General features: G+C 40.6%; 1 long non-coding RNA gene across 1 annotated transcript; it reads right to left on the bottom strand.

Moving 5' to 3' along the window:
• Window positions 1-10,845: 10,845 nt before the first annotated feature.
• LOC138975059 (uncharacterized) lies at window positions 10,846-13,814 on the bottom strand. Its single transcript, XR_011458483.1, has 2 exons — window positions 12,480-13,814; window positions 10,846-11,891 (listed from the first exon to the last, which is right to left on the bottom strand). It is a non-coding gene; the product is annotated as an uncharacterized lncRNA (long non-coding RNA).
• Window positions 13,815-21,581: the final 7,767 nt, after the last annotated feature.

The following is a 21,581-nucleotide window of genomic DNA, read 5'->3' as shown; positions in this document are numbered from 1 at the left end:
TCGTGAAAGTTGAGGCGGCACTGTCACGCCCTCATTTTTCAACCAAATTGGTTGAAATTTTGGTCAAGTAATCTTCGACGAAGCCCGGGGTTCGGTATTGCATTTCAGCTTGGTGGCTTAAAAATTAATTAATGACTTTGGTCATTAAAAATCTGAAAATTGTAAAAAAAAATAAAAATTTATAAAACGATCCAAATTTACGTTTATCTTATTTTCCATCATTTGCTGATTCAAAAAACATATAAATATGTTATATTCGGATTAAAAACAAGCTCTGAAAATTAAATATATAAAAATTATTATCAAATTTTTTTTTTCGAAATCGTTTTAAAAACACTTTCATCTTATTCCTTGTCGGTTCCTGATTCCAAAAACATATAGATATGATATGTTTGGATTAAAAACACGCTCAGAAAGTTAAAACGAAGAGAGGTACAGAAAAGCGTGCTATGCAGCATAGCGTAACCACTACCCCGCTCTTCTTGTCAATTTCACTGCCCATGCCGTGAGCGATGGACCACGAGTATACGGTCTTGCTGCGTTGCATTGCGTTCAGTTTCATTCTGTGAGTTCGACAGCTACTTGACTAAATATTGTATTTTCGCCTTACGCGACTTGTTATATTTAGTCAAGTTTTGACTAAATATTTTAACATCGAGGGGGAATCGAAACGAGGGTCGTGGTGTATGTGTGTGTGTGTGTGCGTGTGTGCGTGTGTGTGTGTGTGTAGAGCGATTCAGACTCAACTACTGGACCGATCTTTATGAAATTTGACATGAGAGTTCCTGGGTATGAAATCCCCGAACGTTTTTTTCATTTTTTTGATAAATGTCTTTGATGACGTCATATCCGGCTTTTCGTGAAAGTTGAGGCGGCACTGTCACGCCCTCATTTTTCAACCAAATTGGTTCAAATTTTGGTCAAGTAATCTTCGACGAAGCCCGGGGTTCGGTATTGCATTTCAGCTTGGTGGCTTAAAAATTAATTAATGACTTTGGTCATTAAAAATCTGAAAATTGTAAAAAAAAATAAAAATTTATAAAACGATCCAAATTTACGTTTATCTTATTCTGCATCATTTGCTGATTCCAAAAACATATAAATATGTTATATTCGGATTAAAAACAAGCTCTGAAAATTAAATATATACAAATTATTATCAAAATTAAATTGTCCAAATCAATTTAAAAACACTTTCATCTTATTCCTTGTCGGTTCCTGATTCCAAAAATATATAGATATGATATGTTTGGATTAAAAACACGCTCAGAAAGTTAAAACAAAGAGAGGTACAGAAAAGCGTGCTATCCTTCTTAGCGCAACTACTACCCCGCTCTTCTTGTCAATTTCACTGCACTGCCTTTGCCATGAGCGGTGGCCTGACGATGCTACGAGTAAAATGGCATTGCGTTTCATTCTGTGAGTTCGACAGCTACTTGACTAAATATTGTATTTTCGCCTTACGCGACTTGTTATATTTAGTCAAGTTTTGACTAAATATTTTAACATCGAGGGGGAATCGAAACGAGGGTCGTGGTGTATGTGTGTGTGTGTGTGCGTGTGTGCGTGTGTGTGTGTGTGTAGAGCGATTCAGACTAAACTACTGGACCGATCTTTATGAAATTTGACATGAGAGTTCCTGGGTATGAAATCCCCGAACGTTTTTTTCATTTTTTTGATAAATGTCTTTGATGACGTCATATCCGGCTTTTCGTGAAAGTTGAGGCGGCACTGTCACGCCCTCATTTTTCAACCAAATTGGTTGACATTTTGGTCAAGTACTCTTCGACGAAGCCCGGGGTTCGGTATTGCATTTCAGCTTGGTGGCTTAAAAATTAATTTATGACTTTGGTCATTAAAAATCTGAAAATTGTAAAAAAAAATAAAAATTTATAAAACGATCCAAATTTACGTTTATCTTATTCGCCATCATTTGCTGATTCCAAAAACATATCAATATGTTATATTCGGATTAAAAACAAGCTCTAAAAATTAAATATATAAAAATTATTATAAAATTTATTTTTTCGAAATCAATTTAAAAACACTTTCATCTTATTCCTTGTCGGTTCCTGATTCCAAAAATATATAGATATGATATGTTTGGATTAAAAACACGCTCAGAAAGTTAAAACGAAGAGAGGTACAGAAAAGCGTGCTATCCTTCTCAGCGCAACGAATACCCCGCTCTTCTTGTCAATTCCACGTGCACTGCCTTTGCCACGGGCGGTGGAGTGACGATGCTACGAGTATACGGTCTTGCTGCGTTGCGTTGCGTTCAGTTTCATTCTGTGAGTTCGACAGCTACTTGACTAAATATTGTATTTTCGCCTTACGCGACTTGTTTTATTTTTATTTTTATTTTTCTTGTGTGTATAGTCTTTGACTCCCGGCCGGCTCTCTCTCTCTCTCCTTCCAATTTCATTTCAATATTCTGCCTGGACAGGGGAGTGGAAAAAATGGTGGCTGTGTGTGTTGACAAAATAATTATTACTCACTTTTACGACAGAAATGTGCGGACGGTCCCCATGATTTTCTTGCCGCAAGCCAAACAATCGTCAAACATGTCCGAGCATTTCTCACAGGTGAGAAAATGTCCGCAGGGTAAGAAAGTAATACCACTGTTAGCTAGCTCCACTTTTAAACAAGCTCGGCAGAATTTACGGTTTCTCAAGTTCTGGTTTTCTTTGGCTAAGAATCGTACGCGCTCCTTTATTAGTGCAGACGACGACGACGGCGGCGCCATAACTCGAGGAACTAGTTGTTCGCGACGACGACGTTCTTCTTCTTCTTCTTTTTCTTCGGCTAAGTACAGTTTTCTTGCTAATTGAGCCTGCTTTTTTGGACTTTGCGCGATCTCATAAGCTGCGAGATAAAGTGTCTCTACGCTGTCGAATTCTTTTTCTCCATCAGCAAAATCCAGGCGGCGATTTTCAATAACTTGCATGACTATATGTTCTGGAATTCCCATTTCACAGACTGCTTCTGTCTTTGCTGATATCATTGCTACGCTGTCGACCTTTTTATTGTTTTCTTCTTCAAGTTGTTGGACAGTAGTGTTCGATATCCTCCTCGTACAGAAATCCATAATCTCACAAGAAGAAACAAGTCGCGTAAGGCGAAAATACAATATTTAGTCAAGTAGCTGTCGAACTCACAGAATGAAACTGAACGCAATGCAACGCAGCAAGACCGTATACTCGTGGTCCACCGCTCACGGCATAGGCAGTGAAATTGACAAGAAGAGCGGGGTAGTGGTTACGCTATGCTGCATAGCACGCTTTTCTGTACCTCTCTTCGTTTTAACTTTCTGAGCGTGTTTTTAATCCAAACATATCATATCTATATATTTTTGGAATCAGGAACCGACAAGGAATAAGATGAAAGTGTTTTTAAATTGATTTGGAAACAAACATTTTGATAATAATTTTTATATATTTAATTTTCAGAGCTTGTTTTTAATCCGAATATAACATATTTATATGTTTTTGGAATCAGCAAATGATGGAGAATAAGATAAACGTAAATTTGGATCGTTTTATAAATTTTTATTTTTCTTTACAATTTTCAGATTTTTAATGACCAAAGTCATTAATTAATTTTTAAGCCACCAAGCTGAAATGCAATACCGAACCCCGGGCTTCGTCGAAGAGTACTTGACCAAAATGTCAACCAATTTGGTTGAAAAATGAGGGCGTGACAGTGCCGCCTCAACTTTCACGAAAAGCCGGATATGACGTCATCAAAGACATTTATCAAAAAAATGAAAAAAACGTTCGGGGATTTCATACCCAGGAACTCTCATGTCAAATTTCATAAAGATCGGTCCAGTAGTTTAGTCTGAATCGCTCTACACACACACACACACACAGACAGACAGACACACGCACATACACCACGACCCTCGTTTCGATTCCCCCTCGATGTTAAAATATTTAGTCAAAACTTGACTAAATATAATGAAGAACGGGCAATCTCTCATTCTCTGATGAATGCATTGCCACTAAAATTGCACAATGAATGGTGGTAACAATTCCGAGCGAAAAGTTGAAAGATGTGATGTACACAACTAAACAACTAAAGTTTAGTCGTAGGAGCTCTCTCTCTCTCTCTCTCATTCTCTCTCTTTCATTCTTTCATTCTCTCTCATTCTCAGTCATTCTCTCTCTCTCTCTCTCTCTCTCTCTCTCTCTCTCTCTCTCTCTCTCTCTCTCTCTCTCTCTCTCTCTCTCTCTCTCTCAACAAGCGGACTGATACTATTTTTGCTCTTTCAGGGCGGAGGAAACACACTGCCTTTGTTTTCATAGATAAAATAATCTTCCCAGTTGTAACGCTTTTGATCTCATCACATATAGTCCAGTGAACGCAAGTGACATAGACACCAAACACTCCTCGAGAAATGTGAACGTGATTTTGGTACTAAGCCCCTGTTATAATGCATGCATATAATGTCTTAAAGCACAGCCTCATGCACACCGTCGAACATGTACTAACTTCCACCCACCATGCTGTGTGGTGCATGTACGATTTTTGATAGAAGAAATTATTGTTAGGTACAAAGCAGGGAACTACACCTGTCAATGAATCGCTCACTGAATTGTGGAGAACACGCCTGATGAGCGCTGTGGAGGTTAGGGATACTAAAAGAGGCACACACATCAAGCAACTAAAATCATAAATAATAGCGGCACACAAATCGTGATGCACAAAAAAAGAGACAAGCAGCAGATTCTACATTCTCTTTTTCTTTCTTTCATTCTCTTTCTCTCCCTCTCTTTTTCTCTCTCTCTCAATCTTTCCAAAACACTATACAGTTTCTGTTCGGGTGAAATAAAGAACGAGGGAAAAAATATTCTTTTTTTTAAAGATGATTCTTTTCCTCTGTGATAACGCAAGCAGCAGTGTTGACACACACACACACACACACACACACATAAACAGAAAGTGTTTCTCAGTTCGTTATTTTTGTCCACACGGCCGTAGCTTGTCTCTTTTATTTTTACAAACACCAGCTGTGGTACCCTGGATCTAATCTTCTGAACGGCCTGGGAGCGGTGATAAGCACACGCTGTTATTAGGCCGCGATACCTTTACTATATGTCAGCGGTTGACTGACGACTGACTATACTTTGCTCTTTTTCAATCTGCGGGGCGAGAAAACACACTGCCTTTGTTTTTTTGTTTTGTTTTTATAGATAAAATAATCTTCCCGTTGATGCAACACTTTTGATCGCATCACATAATCCAGTAAACACAGTTTACATAGACACCAAACACTCCCAGACTTCAGCCGCAGAACGGAATGAACTGGGGGGGAGAAGGGGGAGGGGGTATGTGAACCGTGGCGATGCGAATGGTTTCCCCCCCCATCCACCACCCCACCAAGCAGACTGCGGCAGCTAAATATACGCGTCGATTTTCTCTCTCTCTCTCTCTCTCTCTCTCTCTCTCTCTCTCTCTCTCTCTCTCTCTCTCTCTCTCTCTCTCTCTCTCTCTCTCTCTCTCTCTCTCTCTCTTTCAATCTATATATCTGTGTCTAGTTCTGTTTGTTTGTCTCGTTTCATTTTGTTACCGTCTCAGTGTTAACCTCTTACTCAAAACCACAACGAAATTGTGCTGGTTTGGTGTAAGCTGTATATTAGTTAGCCTGTTGTTTGCCTTGCTTGCCAATATACTTCCGAGGTGCCAGTGAGAAAGTAACGTTTCTGTTGGTGTGGAAAAGGAATTGAGAATATTATTATTCTTTTCCTCTTGTGGGACCGCAAGCAAGCCGTAGTAGTGTTGATACCTTTTAAAAGTGTTTAACATGGCTAAAAAGAAGAACGGGCAATCTCTCATTCTCTGAGGAGTAATGTTAGTGCACTATAAATCGCACAGTGAATGGTAAACAATTCCGAGTCAAAAAGTGGTGAACTGCAGAAAGACAGAGAGAGAAAGACAGAACAGAACAGAACAAGACAGACAGAACAAGACAGACAGAACAAGACAGACAGAACAAGACAGAACAGGACAGAACAGAACAAGACAGAACAGGACAGAACAGAACAAGACAGAACAGGACAGAACAGAACAGGACAGAACAGAACAGGCAGACAGACAGACAGAGAGGGAACTTTGAACTTTTAAACTTTGACAACACCGCGGCCGCTCGGCAGTGTTGTGTCACGCTCCAGAATACGCCGCGATTGTCAGTACTGCCTGGCTTACCTCCCTTACTCCCCTGCGTTCTGTGACTGAGAGGACTCGTCTCATTCTATTTATGAGTTAAAAGGTGTGTGTTCGTGTGTGTGTGTGTGTTCGTGTGTGTTCGTGTGTGTTCGTGTGTGTGTGTGTGTTCGTGTGTGTTCGTGTGTGTTCGTGTGTGTGTGTGTGTGTTCGTGTGTGTGTGTGTTATTGTGTGTGTGTGTGTGTGTTATTGTGTGTGTGTGTTATTGTTTGCTGTTATAAATACATGTACACTTAAAAAAATAACCCCCACTCCGATTCGGACCCAAATTTTGAAAAACTTTGTTTTGATACAAGATTTTCTTCTCGACATAAAAAGTCACGCTGAAACCCCGTAATGTCTTAGTTAGAAAATGTGTCTTCATCGGCTCAAAATGTCATTGTAATCTATAGCGAGGGTTCTTCTGGGCTTTTCAACATGGCGGGTCTTCATCGGCTCAAAATTTCATTGTAATCTAACCCCCCGCGGGTTAGGGGGAAGAATTTACCCGATGCTCCCCAGCATGTCGTAAGAGGCGACTAACGGATTCTGTTTCTCCTTTTACCCTTGTTAAGTGTTTCTTGTATAGAATATAGTCAATGTTTGTAAAGATTTTAGTCAAGCAGTATGTAAGAAATGTTAAGTCCTTTGTACTGGAAACTTGCATTCTCCCAGTAAGGTCATATATTGTACTACGTTGCAAGCCCCTGGAGCAAGTTTTTGATTAGTGCTTTTGTGAACAAGAAACAATTAACAAGTGGCTCTATCCCATCTCCCCCCTTTCCCCGTCGCGATATAACCTTCGTGGTTGAAAACGACGTTAAACACCAAATAAAGAAAAGAAAAATTGTAATCTATAGCGAGGGTTCTTCTGGGGTTTTCAACATGGCCAAATTTGATCTCAGGCAGTGTGGGGATAGTGAAAATATAAGAGGACCATAGAACAAAGAATTTCCCACTTGGGCTATAACATATATATATATATATCTGCGACAATTGACACAGCTCACTCAGCTTTGCCATGAACTTCTTCATAGTATGGACGCCCATGGGTCTGTTTTCATACCATGTTTCGTCATCTCCATGGAACGTGTTGACAGGGAATTGCCAAAGACGCTCACACTTTGGATTTAGCAGAGACAGGTACTTAATTGTAGCTGTACACTGGACAGCTGCTGTCCCCAGTCTCTGGCATGACTCCAGTCACAAGTTCTTCGTCTCCAGCTCTGTGATTCTTGGTAAGTTCATCAAACCGTTTGATTACGTATTGTTTCCCTGTTGTTTGATCCATCTTCACTTCGAAGGTGTCTTTCGTCATTTTTTCAAAGTTTTCCAGGCCCCGTCTAAAAAAATAAAACCGGACATCAAACTGAACCTTGTTCAAAAGGCCAGTGGGGGTTGGGAGACATGAATTTTGATGCGTATAGGGTTTTTAGATCTTCTTGATTGATGGCAGGTACATGTCGTTTGTTTGCCATGTTGCCAAAAGCACATAGGTGTAGTCTGCTACTGACAGCACCAAAAAGAGTTGCTTCCCTTTACTCAGTACAGTCGAGACCGGATGTAAGAAAGTCGTCGGGACCCACTTTTTATCTCTCATACATCCGGTCTTTACTAAATCCGGTTAACCGGATGTATGAAAATATTGTGGATTGACTTTCATACATCCGGCCACGCGTCTGTTACTTGATAAAAGTAGGGTTTTTTTCATATCATTTTTGTATTTATTTGTTTTTTTATGTTTAAATGTTTTGATACATATCCTTGTTAGAAGAAAAGGTTTGTGAATAACAAGTGGAAAAGTACATGTACTTACATACACTGACACAGTCAGGACAACCGATAGAAAGAGCAACTGTTTGTGTAAGGAACTGTTCTGCTTTGCATAAGGCCGTGCACTCTCCGCCCTCCCCCCCCCCCCTGTCCCTCTGTGTGTGTGTGTGTGTGTGCGCGTACGTGCGTGCGCTCGCGCGCACGTGTGTGTGTGTGTGTGTGTGTGTTTGTGTGTGGCTCAACTGTATTGTGTGTGTTCCCTCCACAACCCTTTTGCGCATTTGACAATGTTTTTGGTCGTGGAAGCTTTGTAATGACCGTTGGCGTAGCAAATAACATTTTCTGAGTTCTCTCTCTCCCTCTCTCTCTCTCTCTCACTCTCTTTCTCTCTCTCTCTCTCTCCAAAACGCACACATTTATAACACACACACACACACACACACACACACACACACGCGCGCGCGCACTGAATACAAAAAAGTGAGTTAAACTTAAAACCAGTTTAATGGATTAAAACAACAACAACATAACAAAAAACTGAGTCACACCCACGACCAATGCCTCGGGTTCTTATTGTAAAAAAAAAATGCCTTCCTGGGCTATTATGGCTCTTCAGTCCAGTCCAGCAGCGCTTTGTCCACAGACGGCAGCTGAGAGCTCCGTGCCCGCTTGCTCGTCGTCACAGTATCGCCACTTCTGCCGTGTGCTGACAAAACCGAGTAAGTCCATTTTTTTCAAAAATGATATTTTTTGTTCATCAAAGCTTAGAAATTAAGGCGCACCTTATGTGTAAATTGTGACTTTGTGAAATAAATAGATAAGGAGATATAAAAAAGTAAGTCCACACCTTAAAAACTGTTTAAAGTACATCTGCCATGTGCTGACAAAACCGAGTAAGTCCATTTTTTCCCAAAAATGATATCTTTTTGTTCATCAAAACAAAACAAATCAAGAAGCAGCCTGTGTGTAAATTTTGACTTTGTAAAATAAATAGATAAGGAGATATAGAAAAGTAAGTCCACAACTTCAAACATTTCTCAAAAAAATTACATGTCAATTTGCTGGTAAAACCAAGTAAGTCCATCCACCAATCACAAGAACCTATATGACGCTATAACCAATCAGAATGCAATGTTTTTGCCAGTATGACGTCAAAGTCAATCCGAATATTCTTGCGGCATTTTACTTGTTGGTAGGGGTGCTAGTTTTGGTGCAAGCATGGCTGCTAAAGAAGAAGTGTTGTCAAGATAAATGACAAAACAGTGAAAATAACGTTAACATTACGAATTTGCACAAGATGGAGAGAGAGAGAGAAGAGAGAGAGAAAGAGAGAGAGAGAGAGAGAGAGAGAGAGAGAGAGAGAGAGAGAGAGAGAGAACGAGAGAGAGAGACTAAACAGGGAGAGAGTGAGAGAGGGCCAGAAATCAGGGTCGACGGGGGGGGGGGGGGGGGGGGGGGGGGGGGGATGGAGGGAGAGAGAGAAATAAAGGGAAAGAGGAATTAGGGAGGGAGGAAGAGAGTAAGAGGGAGAGAGATAGCGAGAGAGGTAGGGAGGGATAGAAAGAGAGATGGAGGGAGGAAAAGAGAGAGATAGGGAGGGATAGAGGGAGGGAGAGAGAGAGAGAGACAAGGATCGTCAGGTGAATTATATATATAGATAGAGAAGAAAAATGTTTAAAATAAAACGTCATAAGGTGACGTCATTATGTCTCGCCTTATCGAAAGAGGTCATTTGTGTGTTCTAAACTTTAAATGACGTCATTTGTGAGTTCTAAACTTAAAATGACGTATTTTCTGTATGGGTCGTCTGACAAGAATTTTAAAACTATCATTATAGGAAAATTGGGAACCCCTTGGACTTACTTGGTTTTGTCAAAACATTCATGCACACTTAAAAAGTTGTTTTTGGTTGTGGACTTACTTGTTCATATCTGCTTATCTAAGCACTCTAAAAAGTAGAAATTAGCACACAAGATGCGCATTGATTTCTTCTTTTTGATGAACAAAAAATATCATTTTGAAAAAAAAAAAAAAGACTTACTAAATTCAAAGAAACTACAATGGGAAGAAGGATAACTTCCTCATTGGGCATGCTTAGAAATGAGAATGGCTAAATACGAGTTATTGCCCTTTTCTACATGCTGACCAGGCTGTCTCCTGCTTTGTCATGACTAGTACAGTCGATCTTTCTCATGCTGTGACTTGCTTTATTTTCACATTTTCGGTATTTAAAACAGCAAACACACACACACACACACACACACACACACACACACACACACACACACACCGAAGAAGTTTCCATTCTGATTCGGTTATTTTATTTGGTGCTATATGTTTGCTTCACATTGTTTCTTTTACATTGCTTTAGGTATCCCAATTCGCTAAACACATCCATAATGCATGCATGGCTCATTCGAAACAGGGCAACTGAACAACTGATGCCCAATAGCAATAAATACTGAACAACTGATCAATAAATAGCAATAAATGATGACAGTGCCAAGTTTTTAAGTACAAAGTGAAATCATGTGACTGGACAAAGGCACAATTACAAAATACAAATAAAAAAAAATCGAGGCCCATTTTAAATTAAGTTCTCAGCTCATATGGAAGCATAAGGTGACCCTAGAAACCGAAATTGGGAGACCTCCCGCCCCCAGGGCAGACTACAAAAAGAAAAGGGGGGGGAGGGGAGCTAATTTGTGAAAAAGTATAAAAGGAATCAAAAACTGTATACATGTATTTAGTTAATACCCCAAAAATTGTATAGTATATACAATGTCAGACCCTAAAGAAAGTTTGTTAGTCATTGCTTAGGCAAAACAAAGCAAAATAGTCTGTTTACGGTATCCCGACCAACCCTATTTTTCCCCCGCCGACCCTAGACTTTTTTTTGGCATTTGGAGAAAAAGAAAAAGAAAAAAAAAATCAATTTTGTTCCTGTTTTTTTGCAAAATAATTTAAAAAGATGGTTATAAAAAAAAAAAATAAGAAAAGCCGACCTACCGACCCTCTTTTTGTGTGCCTATGTTACTGTAAACAGACTAAAAGGTACATCACAAACAACACACCAGGGATGCTACTCCCCCCTTAAAAATAGCCATGAGTCATAGGTGTGACGTTTGAATCTTTTAGCTAAATAAAACCATAGGCAATTGATCGGAAATATCAGGAAAAATCTTAACAAGTTTATTATTTGTTTGCTTGGACCAATCCTCTTGCCGAAGAGTTTTACAGTAAAAATTGATTTTACGTCAAAAATATCACAGGAATATCGAATGTTGAGGTAAGGCTGGGATAGCCAAGTTCAAGAATAACGGAAGGTGACTGTTGAATCTTTTTGAAAATGTATAAAAATATAGATGGTAGGCAATTCAAAATTAAAAAAAGGACTCTCGGAGCATGGACTTAATGAGTCAAAAATTAAAGAAGGCTCTATGAGCCGAAGTACATGTTTTGTCTATTGTCTTTTTTTATTTTGAATTGCCGACCATCTATATTTTGATACAACTTTGGACCCTCTTTGTACGGAGAGAGTTGGCAATTGTTAATCACATTCTCTCATCTCATTGACTCTCCTTCGGCTCCTTGGTAACATGCGTTCCCGTCTCTGCCAGGATTGGACACAGCAGCAGATAACCGGTAAATATGTAACAGGCATAAATGGCAAAATAGCTCGCCTCGCCTGATAATATATGAGACAACTGTTCTATTACAAAGTCTTTCTTGGGAGGCTTGGCTAATTTACTCGCTCGTTTTACACGGGGTTCCATCGTTTTCTTTTCTAATCGGAAAACCTTGCTCCTCAGTTTGTTGACTTTCTGCCGAAGTTCCGCTTCACGAGGGGATTGGTAGGATGACGACTTTGATGCTTTACATCCTATGTCCTCCAGGATCGCCTGAATGTCATCTAAAAAAGAAAACACACACACAAAACACATAAAATAACATCTTTACGTGTGGGAACTACAGGTACAATTTCATCCATCCATGCATCCACCCTATACAGCTTCTTCTTCTTCTTCTTCTTCTTCTTCTGCGTTCGTGGGCTGAAACTTTCACACGCACTCATGTTTTTGCACAAGTGGAATTTTACGTGTATGACCGTTTTTACCCCGCCATTTAGGCAGCCATACGCCGCTTTCGGAGGAAGCATGCGGGGTATTTTTGTGTTTCTAAAACCCACCGAACTCTGACATGGATTACAGGATCTTTTTCGTGCGTACTTGGTCTTGTGCTTGCGTGTACACATGAAGGGGGATAAGTCACTAGCAGGTCTGCACATAAGTTGACCTGGGAGATCGGAAACATCTCCACACTTAACCCACCAGGCGGCTGCAACCGGGATTCGAACCCTCGACCTTCCGAGTTAATAGACCGACGTCTTACCACCCCGCCACAGCGCCCGTCACCCTATACAGCAATTATCAACTATGTAATGGATGGGTTTAAACATTTTTTGATGTCAGGGTGTTCTTCATGGTTAAAAATCTCTTACCTGGTTGAACAATTTGTGCATCAGGCGACAGGTCGGTGCTGGCTTCATTTGTAGCTACCCTTTGCGATGGTGGCTTCCTCCCACTAGCAACCTGCAAATGCACAGCTCTTTAACTGACAAACTCACAACCAACACCCAGTCCCAATGAAACAATTCTCCCAATTTCATGGCATTGGTCTTAGGCCACACAAAAAAGTGTATGTTTCTGGTAAGGCAAAACAAAAAATAATCTGTTTACGATATCCGGACCGACCCTATTTTTTTCCCACCGGCCCTAGACTTTTTTGGGGCATTAAAAAATAAAATTAAAATATTCAGATGGCTAAAATACAAAAATAAAAAGCCGACCTACCGACGCTATTTTGGGGGGGCCTATGTTACCTTTAACAGACTTTTTTTGTGGCCTAACATGACTAAAGGTGGAGATTTTTTTTCTAAACTTTTTTTTTTAAACCATCTTTTTAACTTATTTTGTTGAAAAACAGGAAAACAATTGATTTTCGAATACCCCTTTTATTTTTGAAAATGCAAAAACAAAAGTCTAGGGTCATCGGGAAAACATAGGTAGGGTCAGGTGACCAGAAACATACAACTTTTTGTTGTTGACGCCGACCCTATACTTTTGTTGCCATTTGGGGCTGTTTTTTGGCAAAATAAGTTCATCATATCATCATAATCAAGACGTCAATCCAAAATAAGTAACTTTTTTTTGTTGGCCTTATCAATATTTTGCGCTAAATGCAAACAGGCATTATTTGATGGGAACAATGCTGTTTTTTTCAATTCTTACATCAGCCTCAAACTTGTCATTACTCAACCTGCATTTATTAGTGTGCTTCTTTGATTTGCAAAAACCTAAAACCAATAAATAAATAACCTTCGGTGGTGGATTGGGCACTGCAAACAATGTCGGGACAGCATTCCACACAAGTGATCCTCTCTGCAGGATTGTTTTACTGGTTGGCCTCAAAGTGATCAGTACAAAGCTTGAGACCTTGAACATCAGCTGGCTGCAGCTTTTCAAAGTCCTCTCGCCTTGTGAATTGCATCCATATTCTGCACCTAGTTTGACAATAAAAACAACAATGTTATTGTTAAACTAAGCAAAAAGGAAAGACAAAAAAAGCTAAATCAGATCTTCAGTCTAAATCTAACGCTCTGCCGGAACGCAAAACGGATGAGTGATGTACCTTTGTACTGTAGTTTTCCCGTAAGCAAGGTTTGATAAAGGTTTCGGCAAATATGCCCACGGGTAGTTTGTCATCAAGTGTAAACTGTTGTTTTGTACTGACTGCTGACTCACTCACAGTCGTAAGTACTCGCTGACGCTGTAGTCTACTGAGTGAGTTGACTCGAGCCATTGCATTCATTCTTCGAAGAAGGTAAACCTGATGAAATAATCACTGCACAACCCACCTTTTTTCTTCTTTAGGGAACTTGTGGAAAGTTTTCCCGAAGCAGCTCTGTTTGCAACGGGCGTTCTTGCAACAAAAAGCCGAGCACAATTTACCACCACCACGCACGCGATCGGTACCTACGCGATCCGCCATTTTGTTTTCGCCGCCAGCATGTGACTAGGGACGATAACCCACAAACACTTTTTCGCATTTTCTTCGCAAGTTCCACGTCTTCCTTTTGTACAGTGTTTGCCAAAGTGGAAGGTCGTGGGTTCGAATCCCGGCCGCACCTGACGGGTAATTAAGGTGAAGATTTTTCCGATATCCCAGGTCAACTTAGAGGGCCCCAAAGGGTTTAAAACCGTGATCGTGATTGGCGTTTTTTGACCTTTCTGTGACCGTGATTGCCGAAATTTCCATTTCTGTGATCGTGATGGGACTTTGCCCGTGATCCGTGATGACAAAAAAATCAAGTCTCGTGATCGTGATCGTCATTTGTTTTCGTGATCGTGATGGGCATTATTGCAAAGCATTTTATTTTCAACGTACATTTTTTCACAGCTGTATTACACTCTATGATCCTGTAGTCTATTCGGTAAGGAGCCAACCCCGATTGAAAGGGAAGCAACAACACATTCAGAAATATGATTTTGAGAGCGATTGCTTCCCTTTACAATTACACACTGACAAAAAGAGATCCAATCAGAAGGCAAATTGCAAAATTCTACCAAACTTCATCCAATGGAAGGGCTTCGTGCAAAAGGTTTGAGTGAAATTCGAATTCGAAGATCAAAAATGGCGTGCAGCGGTACTGTCATCGAACTTCTGTTATATTTTGTGGATTCAAGCCAGACCAAAGCAGGCGGCGAGAATGCCTTCCTTGGTGGAAAGGTCAGGCTACGGGTCGGTCTTTCTGAAGACGAAATACCAAGGTATGTTGATCTATGTTGCTCTATGACTGTTCTGAATGTAGGCAAAGATCTTGAAATTTGTTCAAGATCTTTGAGTTTGAGTGAGATCATTGACATTGTCGACATTGCCACGTCCGGCTGTCTCGCTCAGTGTGACCTCGACTGGCTCGAGATCGAGTCTGCGTTTAGCCAAAACCGAAACCAGAAATATGTTTTTCATCCCAGCAACGTGGACACGCTTGGCATAGATTCTAATTGTCGCTTCTTTGCATTAAGCTTGGATTTATTTTAGCGCCTGTAAACTTTAATATCAACAATGGGTTAAATTCAGAAACAATGGCGGGGAGACGCGCCAGTTTGGGTCACTTGATCCTCATGTCAAAGACGATCAAAGTCATGTTCGTTGGGGATTTTGTCAGGCATGCTACTTTTCCGGTAATTGCCGGAAATCCGATAAAGCCGTTTTCAAAATCCGGTAAAGTCAAATTTTTTCCGGTGAAGTTGAAAAATTTCCGCAAAAACGATCCGTGTGAATATCGCGCAACGCGACCGGGCGCCGGTCTCAATGAAGCCAGCGCACAGTAGTGTTGTTTTCACCAGTTTGGAGGTGTGTTGAATGGTGGTGGGGGGAGGCTAAAATGGGATTTTTAACAAGATCACAACACTATTACAACCCCTAAAATGATGACCAGATTGCACAGATTTTAACCGTTTTTTGAAAAAATTTCCGGGGGGCCAGGCCCCCGGACCCCTCTAGTTGGCTCGCCTGCTTCGCAGGCTCAGGCTTGTGGCTTCGCTACTGGTACTGCGCGCTTCTTTCAGGTAAAACCGTTTTTAGCCTATAGCATTCCTGTTTTTTATTCAAGGCCATGGAACCAGGCGATGGTGTACCTCAAATTGTACGGCAAAGTTGAAAATAAAAAACCCATCACACATACATGTACTTTAATTTCAATCCACCCAATAGTTTTTGAGAAAATGGGTTTACAAGATTTAGCTCTGGAAATGTGAAATTGTGCAAGTATATATTCATGTGTGTGAGTGAGGGTGTGGGGGTTGAATGTGTATGAGTGTAGAGAGAGAGAGAGAGAGAGAGAGAGAGAGAGAGAGAGAGAGAGAGAGAGAGAGAGAGAACGAGAGAGAGAGAGAGAGAGAGAGAGAGAGAGAGAGAGAGAGAAAACCCAATGAAAACAACATTCTTGTTACTGATTACAAATCATGATATGTATTTCTATGTGTGTATGAAAGAGAATTCAAAAATTTATTATAAAAAAGTGCAACAGTTGTCGCTTTGTGTTGAATAAACAATAGATCCAGAGGAGCGAATTACTGTGTGGTTGTGTTTACTTTGACACGTGCTTTCTGTACATGCAACTTTTACCGTGACCGTGATTTGCCACTGGTGTTCGTGATCGTGAAAACAAAAATCAAGGTAACTGTGATCGTGAAAGCGAAAATTTCCCTTCCCGTGATCGTGATGATACCCCCCCTTTGGGGCCCTCAACTTACGTGCAGGCCTGCTGGTGCCTTATCACCCTTCGTGTGTACACGCAAGCACAAGACCAAATGCGCACGGAAAAGATCGTGCAGTCCAAAGCAGAGGTCGGTGGGTTATAGAAACACGAAAATACCCAGCATACTTTCACCGAAAACGGCGTATGGCTGCCTAAATGGTTTTGTAAAAACGGTCATCCACGTACAAATCCACTCGTGCAAAAGCACACGTGTACGTGGGAGCTTCAGCCCACGAACGCAAAAGAAGAAGAAGAAGAACGCCTTCACAAAAATTGCGTCCTCGCTGTTAAAACCCGTCAATCGGGACAGTGAATGTTTCCGTACCATGTCCACACGGCACCTGAATTGCTTAATATCAATTCAAACGTAACACATCTATAAATAGATTCAGGAAACATTGACACCTGCAATAAAATCACTTTCGTGCCTGTGCTAGCATTTTAATGTCCAGAAATATTTCTTAATAACAATTTCAAGAAACGATTTTTAAGACATCAAACCCGGGTAAATAGTGTTTGATTTGAATTTCAAATAATGTGATTTAAGGCTGTAACTATAGTAGTAACCGAACCACCCAAACTTACAACAACAAAACATTACCGGAACAAAAAAACATGCTGTGTAGCTTAAAAAAGTGTACGTGAATAATATGTATTTTAGCAAATCACCGCAATCTGATATGCTCATCATTCTCCAAGGCACTCAAACTAACACTCACGTACACAGTCATACACAAGAACCAGCTTTTATTCTTGACTGGACATAGTCCTTAGATCAAGACTGGTTTTAATCAGAACAAACACACAAACGCACACATTGTTACAGGTTCGCTTCGAAAGTATCTGTGAGAATCGTACCGAAATGAGCCAGAGCGTTGTTTAGAGATCAAATAAGCAAAGGGAAGTAAGCGCTCTAATGTGCACACGACATGTGTAATAGAGTAAGCGAGAGTTATACGGAACGTTTCTCCTGGCACCTGAGAGAATAACGCATTGAAATGAACAAGCGACTTTCATCCTCAAAAAAAGCATTACTTTTTCTTCCAAATGTTTTGACAAAACCAAGTAAGTCCACTTGCTTAGATCTGTCAATTTTTTTAGATCTGATATAATGGAAAAAAGTGACAAAACCAAGTAAGTCCACAAAATGCCCAACAAAACAAAAACCATCCATCAGATCATTATCAAACTCGGGTTGTAAACGTACATTAATGCTATTTATCTTATTATCTCTGTAGGTTGATCAAGCTAATCGTCACTTTTGAGAAATGTAATAAAACAGAAAAAGTCGTTTATCTCAGAACTAGCTTCAGTGGACTTACTCGGTTTTGTCAGCACACGGCAGACTTCTTGCCTGACGGCAAGATATTTGTTCTTGTCTTTCATGCTGTTCGACAGCGTTGGCAGGGGGACACCTAAATCAATGGCCATCTGTGTTCGGGATTTGTGTGGACTGTCCTCTCCTGCCTTTATGATTTTAAGGCGCCCAGACAATGTCAACACTCTACGTTTGCCTGTATCTTTCGCTTTGCGGTCCGCCATTTTGCAAGTTCGAGTCGCTATGGAAGGGAAATTACTCTTACCACACTTTTGTGACTTGAATTGGGTCTACTTTCGTTTTCTTACAACCGGTCTTGCAACAACGCATTTGTGTACTATTAAACTTACTTGCCATTCTATTTCCCTCCCACCGACAGAATTTGCTTTTTAGCACATTTTACACAGTAAATTGCATGGGGAAAAAGTGACATTCAGTAGAACAATTCACCCTGATGTTTTTACACCCCCGGTATAGGGGTGTGTATAGGATTCGGTCGATGTGTTTGTGTGTTTGTGTTCGCATATAGATCTCAAGAATGAACGGACCGATCGTCACCAAACTTGGTGAACAGGTTCTATACATTCCTGAGACGGTCCTTTCAAAAATTGGGACCAGTCAAACACACGGTTAGGGAGTTATTGGTGGATTAAGATTCTACAAGGACTTATAGAGGGACATATTAATGGTCAAAGGGAAATAACCTTCTCAGTTGGTGGCAGTGAGAATGGTTATTTGCCTTTGACCAACGGGGGTGTTTTTCCTACCTCGGAGGAACTTCTTGTTTATATTAATTTTTATTTTGTCGTGGTGATTTTTAATGCGATAAACAACAAGTCGCGTAAGGCGAAAATACAATATTTAGTCAAGTAGCTGTCGAACTCACAGAATGAAACTGAACGCAATGCCATTTTTCAGCAAGACCGTATACTCGTAGCATCGTCAGTCCACCGCTCATGGCAAAGGCAGTGAAATTGACAAGAAGAGCGGGGTAGTAGTTGCGCTAAGAAGGATAGCACGCTTTTCTGTACCTCTCTTTGTTTTAACTTTCTGAGCGTGTTTTTAATCCAAACATATCATATCTATATATATGTTTTTGGAATCAGGAACCGACAAGGAATAAGATGAAAGTGTTTTTAAATTGATTTCGACAATTTAATTTTGATAATAATTTTTATATATTTAATTTTCAGAGCTTGTTTTTAATCCGAATATAACATATTTATATGTTTTTGGAATCAGCAAATGATGGAGAATAAGATAAACGTAAATTTGGATCGTTTTATAAATTTTTATTTTTTTTTTACAATTTTCAGATTTTTAATGACCAAAGTCATTAATTAATTTTTAAGCCACCAAGCTGAAATGCAATACCGAAGTCCGGGCTTCGTCGAAGATTACTTGACCAAAATTTCAACCAATTTGGTTGAAAAATGAGGGCGTGACAGTGCCGCCTCAACTTTCACGAAAAGCCGGATATGACGTCATCAAAGACATTTATCAAAAAAAATGAAAAAAACGTTCGGGGATTTCATACCCAGGAACTCTCATGTCAAATTTCATAAAGATCGGTCCAGTAGTTTAGTCTGAATCGCTCTACACACACACACACACACACACACAGACACACACACACACACACGCACATACACCACGACCCTCATTTCGATTCCCCCTCGATGTTAAAATATTTAGTCAAAACTTGACTAAATATAAAAAGGGTCCCGCCTTGACCGTTATAACATTTAACAGGTCACCTAGAATCAGTCCTGATTGGTCACATAGCCATAAAGGGCACTAGAATGATAATAAATATATATATATAGATTATGTATTGGTTATTTGCATTTGATATTTTACACGGATCGAAAAGTCAACGTTCCTCCGAGACAGCCACTTAGCGGTGTAGGTGAACAATGTCTGTCGTGATCCGTGTCAAATGTCATATGTTGGTCAAAAATACAAAAAACATGTATGTTTTGATCGATTTCGTTGGAACTAATTTTTGTTACGATTGAACGCAGCCAAGCATGCACTCTTTTGTAGTCTCGGCTAGCCGCCTAAATACGAGTGTTAGTCGGACTCTTACGTCACATGGCTTTAAGAAGGACAATTCCAATATTCAATCGATAAAACATTTTTTAGCTATTATTTTGCTCAAAGCAGTTGGTGAGATAACCGTTGAAGCAAGGATTGCTTTCATAACCATCTGCTGTGTCGGGTATCAAACTGGAAGGATTTGGGTGGCCAAGACTTTCCGACTCCATTTTTGGCTCACGTAAGTGTAGCCTATGCGATGCTAACTTGTGTCTGTCTGTGCGTGCGTGCGTGCGTATGTATGTGTGTATGTCTGTGGTAGAAACTTTAACATTTGACTGAACACCGAAATACTAATTCTACCTGGTTATTATTCAAGCAACAGCTTCAAAGTATTGAAGCAATGATCAACATTTCGTCGGCACGTATGTAGTTAAAGTGTGTATCCAAAGAAAACGGGTGGTGGGGGGTTTGGGGGGGGGGGGGGGTAAAAACACCTGACTGGTTTGTGTCGTGTGTGGTATGTAGACCAGGTCAGGGGTCAGATCGCGTGAAGGATTGTGGTATAGATACAGTTATCACCGAGCTGCAGTTCGCCGATTCGGAGAAGACGACTCATGATTGCACATTGTTCGGTTTCGTAGCTCCAGAAAAATAGATAAGGCAAAAAAAAAAAAAGATCTGTTTACAGTAACATAGGCCAAAAAAATAGGGTCGGTAGGTCGGGAGTTTTAATTTTTTTTCTTTTCCAAAAAAACATATTTTTACGTTATTTTGCAAAAAAACCAAGATTTTTTTTTTTTTCCAAAATGCCAAAAAAAAGTCTAGGGTCGCGCGAAAAAATAGGGTCGGTCGGGTTACCGTAAACAGACTATTTTTTGTTTTGCCTAAAGAAGATACCAAAGGAGATTTCCTACAGGTTAATCTGCACAGCGTCTTTCTAGTGTCTGCGCGAGGAAGCGCTGTCGAAAGCGCAGTGTCGATCTGGCCATCTGGCAGTCGTGTCCCTGTGACCTGTAAGTAGGCTACAGACAGACAGATCTAGATCATTCTAGTGTCTCGCACTCTTGCACCGTGTCACCTATGCTTATTGTGTGTGTGTATGTGTGACGGAGTGATTGAGTTTGTGTTACTGTTTGTCGACTTCTTACGTGAGCCTTGAAGGCTTCGCCTCTTGTGTTTGTATAAGGTGATTGTAAATGACGCTTGTCTCTATTATAGGACGATTTACTAGGAGTCATAGTAGCAAGACGCTTCCGGCATAGGCCTACATCCGGCATAGGCCTACATCCGGCATAGGCCTACATCCGGCATAGGCCTACATCCGGCATAGGCCTACATCCGGCATAGGCCTACATCCAAGTATTTCGAAGATTTAAAAGAACACAAAGCGGAAAACCACAACAAACAGTTACCACCGACACCAGAAACAGTTACCACCGACACCAGAAACAGTTACCACCGACACCAGAAACAGTTACCACCGACACCAGAAACAGTTACCACCGACACCAGAAACAGTTACCACCGACACCAGAAACAGTTACCACCGACACCAGAAACAGTTACCACCGACACCAGAAACAGTTACCACCGACACCAGAAACAGTTACCACCGACACCAGAAACAGATAGATGCTGTCGAAAGGGCGGCAGTAATGGTAGTTGTGGCTGCTGTCGCCGTATTTTCCGTCGCTGTGGGACTTATCATTTCCTTCATAACCCGCACCGTGGGTGCGTGCATGCGTGCGGGGGTGTGTGTGTTTGTGGTGTGTGGTGTGTGTGTGTGTGTGTGTGTGTGTGTGTGTGTGTGTGTGTGTGTGTGTGTGTGTGTGTGTGTGTCTGTGTGTGTATGTTTGTCTGTGTGTGTGTGTCTGTGTGTGTCTGTGTGTGTGTGTGTCTATGTGTGTGTGTGTTTGTGTCTG

Source organism: Littorina saxatilis, linkage group LG9 (genome assembly GCF_037325665.1).
Source record: "Littorina saxatilis isolate snail1 linkage group LG9, US_GU_Lsax_2.0, whole genome shotgun sequence".
Taxonomy (NCBI): Eukaryota; Metazoa; Mollusca; class Gastropoda; order Littorinimorpha; family Littorinidae; genus Littorina; species Littorina saxatilis.
The sequence above is the reverse complement of the archived record's forward strand: the minus strand, read 5'-3'. Positions and strand labels throughout refer to the sequence as shown.